A 13,962-nucleotide genomic window follows, 5' to 3' on the forward strand; every position below is an offset into this window, starting at 1 on the left:
TGTGTTATATATCAGCACATGATCAGTGTAATAATTACCTGTGTTATATATCAGCACATGATCAGTGTAATAATTACCAGTGTTATATATCAGCACATGATCAGTGTAATAATTACCTGTGTTATATATCAGTACATGATCAGTGTAATAATTACCTGTGTTATATATCAGCACATGATCAGTGTAATAATTACCTGTGTTATATATCAGCACATGATCAGTGTAAAATAAACCCGCGATATATCAGCACATGATCAGTGTAATAATTACCAGTGTTATATATCAGCACATGATCAGTGTAAAATAAACCCGCGATATATCAGCACATGATCAGTGTAATAATTACCTGTGTTATATATCAGCACATGATCAGTGTAATAATTACCTGTGTTATATATCAGTACATGATCAGTGTAATAATTACCTGTTATATATCAGTACATGATCAGTGTAATAATTACCTGTGTTATATATCAGTACATGATCAGTGTAATAATTACCTGTGTTATATATCAGCACATGATCAGTGTAATAATTACCAGTGTTATATATCAGCACATGATCAGTGTAATAATTACCAGTGTTATATATCAGCACATGATCAGTGTAATAATTACCAGTGTTATATATCAGTACATGATCAGTGTAATAATTACCTGTGTTATATATCAGCACATGATCAGTGTAATAATTACCTGTGTTATATATCAGTACATGATCAGTGTAATAATTACCAGTGTTATATATCAGCACATGATCAGTGTAATAATTACCTGTGTTATATATCAGCACATGATCAGTGTAATAATTACCTGTGTTATATATCAGCACATGATCAGTGTAATAATTACCTGTGTTATATATCAGCACATGATCAGTGTAATAATTACCTGTGTTATATATCAGCACATGATCAGTGTAATAATTACCAGTGTTATATATCAGCACATGATCAGTGTAATAATTACCTGTGTTATATATCAGTACATGATCAGTGTAATAATTACCTGTGTTATATATCAGTACATGATCAGTGTAATAATTACCTGTGTTATATATCAGTACATGATCAGTGTAATAATTACCTGTGTTATATATCAGTACATGATCAGTGTAATAATTACCTGTGTTATATATCAGCACATGATCAGTGTAATAATTACCAGTGTTATATATCAGCACATGATCAGTGTAATAATTACCTGTGTTATATATCAGTACATGATCAGTGTAATAATTACCAGTGTTATATATCAGCACATGATCAGTGTAATAATTACCAGTGTTATATATCAGCACATGATCAGTGTAATAATTACCAGTGTTATATATCAGCACATGATCAGTGTAATAATTACCTGTGTTATATATCAGCACATGATCAGTGTAATAATTACCAGTGTTATATATCAGCACATGATCAGTGTAATAATTACCAGTGTTATATATCAGCACATGATCAGTGTAATAATTACCTGTGTTATATATCAGTACATGATCAGTGTAATAATTACCAGTGTTATATATCAGCACATGATCAGTGTAATAATTACCAGTGTTATATATCAGTACATGATCAGTGTAATAATTACCAGTGTTATATATCAGCACATGATCAGTGTAATAATTACCTGTTATATATCAGTACATGATCAGTGTAATAATTACCAGTGTTATATATCAGCACATGATCAGTGTAATAATTACCTGTGTTATATATCAGCACATGATCAGTGTAATAATTACCTGTGTTATATATCAGTACATGATCAGTGTAATAATTACCAGTGTTATATATCAGCACATGATCAGTGTAATAATTACCTGTTATATATCAGCACATGATCAGTGTAATAATTACCAGTGTTATATATCAGCACATGATCAGTGTAATAATTACCAGTGATATATATCAGCACATGATCAGTGTAATAATTACCTGTGTTATATATCAGTACATGATCAGTGTAATAATTACCAGTGTTATATATCAGCACATGATCAGTGTAATAATTACCAGTGTTATATATCAGTACATGATCAGTGTAATAATTACCAGTGTTATATATCAGTACATGATCAGTGTAATAATTACCAGTGTTATATATCAGCACATGATCAGTGTAATAATTACCTGTGTTATATATCAGCACATGATCAGTGTAATAATTACCAGTGTTATATATCAGCACATGATCAGTGTAATAATTACCTGTGTTATATATCAGTACATGATCAGTGTAATAATTACCTGTGTTATATATCAGCACATGATCAGTGTAATAATTACCGGTGTTATATATCAGTACATGATCAGTGTAATAATTACCTGTTATATATCAGCACATGATCAGTGTAATAATTACCAGTGTTATATATCAGCACATGATCAGTGTAATAATTACCAGTGTTATATATCAGCACATGATCAGTGTAATAATTACCTGTGTTATATATCAGCACATGATCAGTGTAATAATTACCTGTGTTATATATCAGCACATGATCAATGTAATAATTACCTGTGTTATATATCAGCACATGATCAGTGTAATAATTACCTGTGTTATATATCAGTACATGATCAGTGTAATAATTACCTGTGTTATATATCAGCACATGATCAATGTAATAATTACCTGTGTTATATATCAGCACATGATCAGTGTAATAATTACCTGTGTTATATATCAGTACATGATCAGTGTAATAATTACCTGTGTTATATATCAGCACATGATCAGTGTAATAATTACCAGTGTTATATATCAGCACATGATCAGTGTAATAATTACCAGTGTTATATATCAGTACATGATCAGTGTAATAATTACCAGTGTTATATATCAGCACATGATCAGTGTAATAATTACCTGTGTTATATATCAGTACATGATCAGTGTAATAATTACCAGTGTTATATATCAGCACATGATCAGTGTAATAATTACCAGTGTTATATATCAGTACATGATCAGTGTAATAATTACCAGTGTTATATATCAGCACATGATCAGTGTAATAATTACCTGTGTTATATATCAGCACATGATCAGTGTAATAATTACCTGTGTTATATATCAGCACATGATCAGTGTAATAATTACCAGTGTTATATATCAGCACATGATCAGTGTAATAATTACCTGTGTTATATATCAGTACATGATCAGTGTAATAATTACCAGTGTTATATATCAGCACATGATCAGTGTAATAATTACCAGTGTTATATATCAGCACATGATCAGTGTAATAATTACCTGTGTTATATATCAGCACATGATCAGTGTAATAATTACCAGTGTTATATATCAGCACATGATCAGTGTAATAATTACCAGTGTTATATATCAGCACATGATCAGTGTAATAATTACCTGTGTTATATATCAGTACATGATCAGTGTAATAATTACCAGTGTTATATATCAGCACATGATCAGTGTAATAATTACCAGTGTTATATATCAGCACATGATCAGTGTAATAATTACCAGTGTTATATATCAGTACATGATCAGTGTAATAATTACCTGTGTTATATATCAGTACATGATCAGTGTAATAATTACCTGTTATATATCAGTACATGATCAGTGTAATAATTACCAGTGTTATATATCAGCACATGATCAGTGTAATAATTACCAGTGTTATATATCAGCACATGATCAGTGTAATAATTACCTCTGTTATATATCAGTACATGATCAGTGTAATAATTACCAGTGTTATATATCAGCACATGATCAGTGTAATAATTACCTGTGTTATATATCAGCACATGATCAGTGTAATAATTACCTGTGTTATATATCAGCACATGATCAGTGTAATAATTACCTGTGTTATATATCAGTACATGATCAGTGTAATAATTACCAGTGTTATATATCAGCACATGATCAGTGTAATAATTACCAGTGTTATATATCAGCACATGATCAGTGTAATAATTACCGGTGTTATATATCAGCACATGATCAGTGTAATAATTACCTGTGTTATATATCAGCACATGATCAGTGTAATAATTACCAGTGTTATATATCAGCACATGATCAGTGTAATAATTACCAGTGTTATATATCAGTACATGATCAGTGTAATAATTACCTGTGTTATATATCAGTACATGATCAGTGTAATAATTACCAGTGTTATATATCAGTACATGATCAGTGTAATAATTACCTGTGTTATATATCAGTACATGATCAGTGTAATAATTACCAGTGTTATATATCAGTACATGATCAGTGTAATAATTACCTGTGTTATATATCAGCACATGATCAGTGTAATAATTACCTGTGTTATATATCAGTACATGATCAGTGTAATAATTACCAGTGTTATATATCAGCACATGATCAGTGTAATAATTACCTGTGTTATATATCAGCACATGATCAGTGTAATAATTACCTGTGTTATATATCAGTACATGATCAGTGTAATAATTACCTGTTATATATCAGCACATGATCAGTGTAATAATTACCTGTGTTATATATCAGTACATGATCAGTGTAATAATTACCAGTGTTATATATCAGCACATGATCAGTGTAATAATTACCAGTGTTATATATCAGCACATGATCAGTGTAATAATTACCAGTGTTATATATCAGCACATGATCAGTGTAATAATTACCAGTGTTATATATCAGTACATGATCAGTGTAATAATTACCAGTGTTATATATCAGCACATGATCAGTGTAATAATTACCAGTGTTATATATCAGCACATGATCAGTGTAATAATTACCAGTGTTATATATCAGTACATGATCAGTGTAATAATTACCTGTGTTATATATCAGTACATGATCAGTGTAATAATTACCAGTGTTATATATCAGCACATGATCAGTGTAATAATTACCAGTGTTATATATCAGCACATGATCAGTGTAATAATTACCAGTGTTATATATCAGCACATGATCAGTGTAATAATTACCAGTGTTATATATCAGCACATGATCAGTGTAATAATTACCTGTGTTATATATCAGTACATGATCAGTGTAATAATTACCTGTGTTATATATCAGCACATGATCAGTGTAATAATTACCTGTGTTATATATCAGCACATGATCAGTGTAATAATTACCAGTGTTATATATCAGCACATGATCAGTGTAATAATTACCAGTGTTATATATCAGCACATGATCAGTGTAATAATTACCAGTGTTATATATCAGCACATGATCAGTGTAATAATTACCTGTGTTATATATCAGTACATGATCAGTGTAATAATTACCAGTGTTATATATCAGCACATGATCAGTGTAATAATTACCTGTGTTATATATCAGCACATGATCAGTGTAATAATTACCTGTGTTATATATCAGCACATGATCGGTGTAATAATTACCTGTGTTATATATCAGTACATGATCAGTGTAATAATTACCTGTGTTATATATCAGCAAATGATCAGTGTAATAATTACCAGTGTTATATATCAGCACATGATCAGTGTAATAATTACCAGTGTTATATATCAGCACATGATCAGTGTAATAATTACCTGTGTTATATATCAGCACATGATCAGTGTAATAATTACCTGTGTTATATATCAGTACATGATCAGTGTAATAATTACCAGTGTTATATATCAGTACATGATCAGTGTAATAATTACCTGTGTTATATATCAGTACATGATCAGTGTAATAATTACCTGTGTTATATATCAGTACATGATCAGTGTAATAATTACCAGTGTTATATATCAGCACATGATCAGTGTAATAATTACCAGTGTTATATATCAGTACATGATCAGTGTAATAATTACCTGTGTTATATATCAGCACATGATCAGTGTAATAATTACCTGTGTTATATATCAGCACATGATCAGTGTAATAATTACCTGTGTTATATATCAGCACATGATCAGTGTAATAATTACCTGTGTTATATATCAGCACATGATCAGTGTAATAATTACCTGTGTTATATATCAGCACATGATCAGTGTAATAATTACCTGTGTTATATATCAGCACATGATCAGTGTAATAATTACCTGTGTTATATATCAGCACATGATCAGTGTAATAATTACCTGTGTTATATATCAGCACATGATCAGTGTAATAATTACCAGTGTTATATATCAGTACATGATCAGTGTAATAATTACCTGTGTTATATATCAGCACATGATCAGTGTAATAATTACCAGTGTTATATATCAGTACATGATCAGTGTAATAATTACCAGTGTTATATATCAGTACATGATCAGTGTAATAATTACCTGTGTTATATATCAGTACATGATCAGTGTAATAATTACCAGTGTTATATATCAGCACATGATCAGTGTAATAATTACCTGTGTTATATATCAGCACATGATCAGTGTAATAATTACCAGTGTTATATATCAGTACATGATCAGTGTAATAATTACCTGTGTTATATATCAGCACATGATCAGTGTAATAATTACCAGTGTTATATATCAGTACATGATCAGTGTAATAATTACCAGTGTTATATATCAGTACATGATCAGTGTAATAATTACCTGTTATATATCAGCACATGATCAGTGTAATAATTACCAGTGTTATATATCAGCACATGATCAGTGTAATAATTACCTGTGTTATATATCAGCACATGATCAGTGTAATAATTACCTGTGTTATATATCAGCACATGATCAGTGTAATAATTACCTGTGTTATATATCAGTACATGATCAGTGTAATAATTACCTGTGTTATATATCAGCAAATGATCAGTGTAATAATTACCAGTGTTATATATCAGCACATGATCAGTGTAATAATTACCTGTGTTATATATCAGTACATGATCAGTGTAATAATTACCTGTGTTATATATCAGCACATGATCAGTGTAATAATTACCAGTGTTATATATCAGCACATGATCATAGTTACATAGTTACATAGTTACATAGTTAGTACGGCTGAAAAAAGACACATGTCCATCAAGTTCAACCAAGGGAAGGGAAAAGGGAAGGAAAAATTTCTACACATAGGAGCTAATATTTTTTTGTTCTAGGAAATTATCTAACCCTTTTTTAAAGCCATCTACTGTCCCTGCTGTGACGGCTCCTGCGGTGTCTCCTGTCCCTGCTGTGACCAGCTCCTGCGGTGTCTCCTGTCCCTGCTGTGACGGCTCCTGCGGTAGGCTATTCCATAAATTCACAGTTCTCACTGTAAAGAAGCCTGGTCGCCTCTGCAGCTTGAACCTTTTTTTCTCCAGACGGAGGGAGTGCCCCCTTGTTTTTTGAGGGGGTTTTACAAGGAACAGGATTTCACCATATTTTTTGTATGTGCCATTAATATATTTATATAAGTTAATCATGTCCCCCCTTAGTCTTCTTTTTTCAAGGCTAAATAGGTTTAATTCTTTCAATCTTTCCTCATAACTTAAATTCTCCATGCCCCTTATTAGCTTCGTTGCTCTTCTTTGTATTTTTTCATCCTTTCTATGAACTGGAGCCCAGAACTGAACTGCATATTCTAGATGAGGCCTCACTAATGCTTTGTAAAGTGGTAATAATTACCTGTGTTATATATCAGCACATGATCAGTGTAATAATTACCTGTGTTATATATCAGCACATGATCAGTGTAATAATTACCTGTTATATATCAGTACATGATCAGTGTAATAATTACCTGTGTTATATATCAGCACATGATCAGTGTAATAATTACCAGTGTTATATATCAGCACATGATCAGTGTAATAATTACCTGTGTTATATATCAGCACATGATCAGTGTAATAATTACCTGTGTTATATATCAGCACATGATCAGTGTAATAATTACCTGTGTTATATATCAGCACATGATCAGTGTAATAATTACCAGTGTTATATATCAGTACATGATCAGTGTAATAATTACCTGTTATATATCAGTACATGATCAGTGTAATAATTACCTGTGTTATATATCAGTACATGATCAGTGTAATAATCACCTGTGTTATATATCAGCACATGATCAGTGTAATAATTACCGGTGTTATATATCAGTACATGATCAGTGTAATAATTACCTGTGTTATATATCAGTACATGATCAGTGTAATAATTACCTGTGTTATATATCAGCACATGATCAGTGTAATAATTACCTGTGTTATATATCAGTACATGATCAGTGTAATAATTACCTGTGTTATATATCAGCACATGATCAGTGTAATAATTACCAGTGTTATATATCAGTACATGATCAGTGTAATAATTACCTGTGTTATATATCAGCACACGATCAGTGTAATAATTACCGGTGTTATATATCAGCACATGATCAGTGTAATAATTACCAGTGTTATATATCAGTACATGATCAGTGTAATAATTACCAGTGTTATATATCAGTACATGATCAGTGTAATAATTACCAGTGTTATATATCAGCACCTGATCAGTGTAATAATTACCAGTGTTATATATCAGTACATGATCAGTGTAATAATTACCTGTGTTATATATCAGTACATGATCAGTGTAATAATTACCTGTGTTATATATCAGTACATGATCAGTGTAATAATTACCAGTGTTATATATCAGCACATGATCAGTGTAATAATTACCAGTGTTATATATCAGTACATGATCAGTGTAATAATTACCTGTGTTATATATCAGCACATGATCAGTGTAATAATTACCTGTGTTATATATCAGTACATGATCAGTGTAATAATTACCAGTGTTATATATCAGTACATGATCAGTGTAATAATTACCTGTGTTATATATCAGCACATGATCAGTGTAATAATTACCAGTGTTATATATCAGTACATGATCAGTGTAATAATTACCTGTGTTATATATCAGTACATGATCAGTGTAATAATTACCAGTGTTATATATCAGCACATGATCAGTGTAATAATTACCAGTGTTATATATCAGTACATGATCAGTGTAATAATTACCAGTGTTATATATCAGCACATGATCAGTGTAATAATTACCAGTGTTATATATCAGCACATGATCAGTGTAATAATTACCAGTGTTATATATCAGTACATGATCAGTGTAATAATTACCAGTGTTATATATCAGCACGTGATCAGTGTAATAATTACCAGTGTTATATATCAGTACATGATCAGTGTAATAATTACCAGTGTTATATATCAGCACATGATCAGTGTAATAATTACCAGTGTTATATATCAGTACATGATCAGTGTAATAATTACCTGTGTTATATATCAGCACACGATCAGTGTAATAATTACCAGTGTTATATATCAGTACATGATCAGTGTAATAATTACCAGTGTTATATATCAGCACATGATCAGTGTAATAATTACCTGTTATATATCAGTACATGATCAGTGTAATAATTACCAGTGTTATATATCAGTACATGATCAGTGTAATAATTACCTGTGTTATATATCAGCACATGATCAGTGTAATAATTACCAGTGTTATATATCAGTACATGATCAGTGTAATAATTACCAGTGTTATATATCAGCACATGATCAGTGTAATAATTACCTGTTATATATCAGCACATGATCAGTGTAATAATTACCTGTGTTATATATCAGTACATGATCAGTGTAATAATTACCAGTGTTATATATCAGCACATGATCAGTGTAATAATTACCTGTGTTATATATCAGCACATGATCAGTGTAATAATTACCAGTGTTATATATCAGCACATGATCAGTGTAATAATTACCAGTGTTATATATCAGCACATGATCAGTGTAATAATTACCTGTGTTATATATCAGCACATGATCAGTGTAATAATTACCAGTGTTATATATCAGTACATGATCAGTGTAATAATTACCTGTGTTATACATCAGCACATGATCAGTGTAATAATTACCGGTGTTATATATCAGCACATGATCAGTGTAATAATTACCGGTGTTATATATCAGCACATGATCAGTGTAATAATTACCTGTGTTATATATCAGCACATGATCAGTGTAATAATTACCGGTGTTATATATCAGCACATGATCAGTGTAATAATTACCAGTGTTATATATCAGCACACGATCAGTGTAATAATTACCTGTGTTATATATCAGTACATGATCAGTGTAATAATTACCAGTGTTATATATCAGTACATGATCAGTGTAATAATTACCAGTGTTATATATCAGTACATGATCAGTGTAATAATTACCTGTGTTATATATCAGTACATGATCAGTGTAATAATTACCTGTTATATATCAGCACATGATCAGTGTAATAATTACCAGTGTTATATATCAGTACATGATCAGTGTAATAATTACCTGTGTTATATATCAGTACATGATCAGTGTAATAATTACCAGTGTTATATATCAGTACATGATCAGTGTAATAATTACCAGTGTTATATATCAGCACATGATCAGTGTAATAATTACCAGTGTTATATATCAGCACATGATCAGTGTAATAATTACCTGTGTTATATATCAGCACATGATCAGTGTAATAATTACCTGTGTTATATATCAGTACATGATCAGTGTAATAATTACCTGTGTTATATATCAGTACATGATCAGTGTAATAATTACCTGTGTTATATATCAGCACATGATCAGTGTAATAATTACCTGTGTTATATATCAGTACATGATCAGTGTAATAATTACCTGTTATATATCAGTACATGATCAGTGTAATAATTACCGGTGTTATATATCAGCACATGATCAGTGTAATAATTACCTGTGTTATATATCAGTACATGATCAGTGTAATAATTACCAGTGTTATATATCAGCACATGATCAGTGTAATAATTACCAGTGTTATATATCAGCACATGATCAGTGTAATAATTACCAGTTATATATCAGCACATGATCAGTGTAATAATTACCAGTGTTATATATCAGTACATGATCAGTGTAATAATTACCTGTGTTATATATCAGCACATGATCAGTGTAATAATTACCTGTGTTATATATCAGTACATGATCAGTGTAATAATTACCTGTTATATATCAGCACACGATCAGTGTAATAATTACCTGTGTTATATATCAGTACATGATCAGTGTAATAATTACCTGTGTTATATATCAGTACATGATCAGTGTAATAATTACCTGTGTTATATATCAGCACACGATCAGTGTAATAATTACCAGTGTTATATATCAGTACACGATCAGTGTAATAATTACCAGTGTTATATATCAGTACATGATCAGTGTAATAATTACCTGTGTTATATATCAGTACATGATCAGTGTAATAATTACCAGTGTTATATATCAGTACATGATCAGTGTAATAATTACCTCTGTTATATATCAGCACATGATCAGTGTAATAATTACCAGTGTTATATATCAGTACACGATCAGTGTAATAATTACCTGTGTTATATATCAGTACATGATCAGTGTAATAATTACCTGTGTTATATATCAGCACATGATCAGTGTAATAATTACCAGTGTTATATATCAGCACATGATCAGTGTAATAATTACCAGTGTTATATATCAGTACATGATCAGTGTAATAATTACCTGTGTTATATATCAGTACATGATCAGTGTAATAATTACCTGTGTTATATATCAGCACATGATCAGTGTAATAATTACCAGTGTTATATATCAGCACATGATCAGTGTAATAATTACCAGTTATATATCAGCACATGATCAGTGTAATAATTACCAGTGTTATATATCAGTACATGATCAGTGTAATAATTACCTGTGTTATATATCAGCACATGATCAGTGTAATAATTACCAGTGTTATATATCAGCACATGATCAGTGTAATAATTACCTGTGTTATATATCAGCACATGATCAGTGTAATAATTACCTGTGTTATATATCAGCACATGATCAGTGTAATAATTACCTGTGTTATATATCAGCACATGATCAGTGTAATAATTACCTGTGTTATATATCAGCACATGATCAGTGTAATAATTACCTGTGTTATATATCAGCACATGATCAGTGTAATAATTACCAGTGTTATATATCAGTACATGATCAGTGTAATAATTACCTGTGTTATATATCAGTACATGATCAGTGTAATAATTACCAGTGTTATATATCAGCACATGATCAGTGTAATAATTACCTGTGTTATATATGAGTACATGATCAGTGTAATAATTACCTGTGTTATATATCAGTACATGATCAGTGTAATAATTACCTGTGTTATATATCAGCACATGATCAGTGTAATAATTACCAGTGTTATATATCAGCACATGATCAGTGTAATAATTACCTGTGTTATATATCAGCACATGATCAGTGTAATAATTACCAGTGTTATATATCAGTACATGATCAGTGTAATAATTACCTGTGTTATATATCAGTACATGATCAGTGTAATAATTACCAGTGTTATATATCAGTACATGATCAGTGTAATCATTACCAGTGTTATATATCAGTACATGATCAGTGTAATAATTACCAGTGTTATATATCAGCACATGATCAGTGTAATAATTACCAGTGTTATATATCAGTACATGATCAGTGTAATAATTACCTGTGTTATATATCAGCACATGATCAGTGTAATAATTACCAGTGTTATATATCAGTACATGATCAGTGTAATAATTACCTGTGTTATATATCAGCACATGATCAGTGTAATAATTACCTGTGTTATATATCAGTACACGATCAGTGTAATAATTACCTGTGTTATATATCAGTACATGATCAGTGTAATAATTACCTGTGTTATATATCAGCACATGATCAGTGTAATAATTACCGGTGTTATATATCAGCACATGATCAGTGTAATAATTACCAGTGTTATATATCAGCACATGATCAGTGTAATAATTACCTGTGTTATATATCAGCACATGATCAGTGTAATAATTACCAGTGTTATATATCAGCACATGATCAGTGTAATAATTACCAGTGTTATATATCAGCACATGATCAGTGTAATAATTACCTGTGTTATATATCAGCACATGATCAGTGTAATAATTACCAGTGTTATATATCAGCACATGATCAGTGTAATAATTACCAGTGTTATATATCAGTACATGATCAGTGTAATAATTACCTGTGTTATATATCAGCACATGATCAGTGTAATAATTACCAGTGTTATATATCAGTACATGATCAGTGTAATAATTACTTGTGTTATATATCAGCACATGATCAGTGTAATAATTACCTGTTATATATCAGTACATGATCAGTGTAATAATTACCAGTGTTATATATCAGCACATGATCAGTGTAATAATTACCAGTGTTATATATCAGCACATGATCAGTGTAATAATTACCTGTGTTATATATCAGTACATGATCAGTGTAATAATTACCTGTGTTATATATCAGCACATGATCAGTGTAATAATTACCTGTGTTATATATCAGCACATGATCAGTGTAATAATTACCTGTGTTATATATCAGTACATGATCAGTGTAATAATTACCTGTGTTATATATCAGTACATGATCAGTGTAATAATTACCAGTGTTATATATCAGCACATGATCAGTGTAATAATTACCAGTGTTATATATCAGTACATGATCAGTGTAATAATTACCAGTGTTATATATCAGCACATGATCAGTGTAATAATTACCAGTGTTATATATCAGTACATGATCAGTGTAATAATTACCTGTGTTATATATCAGCACATGATCAGTGTAATAATTACCTGTGTTATATATCAGTACATGATCAGTGTAATAATTACCTGTGTTATATATCAGCACATGATCAGTGTAATAATTACCAGTGTTATATATCAGTACACGATCAGTGTAATAATTACCTGTGTTATATATCAGTACATGATCAGTGTAATAATTACCTGTGTTATATATCAGCACATGATCAGTGTAATAATT

The 13,962-nt window shown here is 30.4% G+C and overlaps 1 protein-coding gene across 1 annotated transcript in view; it reads right to left on the minus strand.

Annotated features, from left to right (window-relative positions):
- The window catches only part of SPAG17 (sperm associated antigen 17), a 158,949-nt gene that overhangs the window by 77,105 nt on the left and 67,882 nt on the right, over window positions 1-13,962 (minus strand). The gene's annotated exons all lie outside the window — the stretch shown is intronic.

This window comes from Rhinoderma darwinii, unplaced genomic scaffold (assembly GCF_050947455.1).
Source record: "Rhinoderma darwinii isolate aRhiDar2 unplaced genomic scaffold, aRhiDar2.hap1 Scaffold_684, whole genome shotgun sequence".
Taxonomy (NCBI): domain Eukaryota; kingdom Metazoa; phylum Chordata; class Amphibia; order Anura; family Rhinodermatidae; genus Rhinoderma; species Rhinoderma darwinii.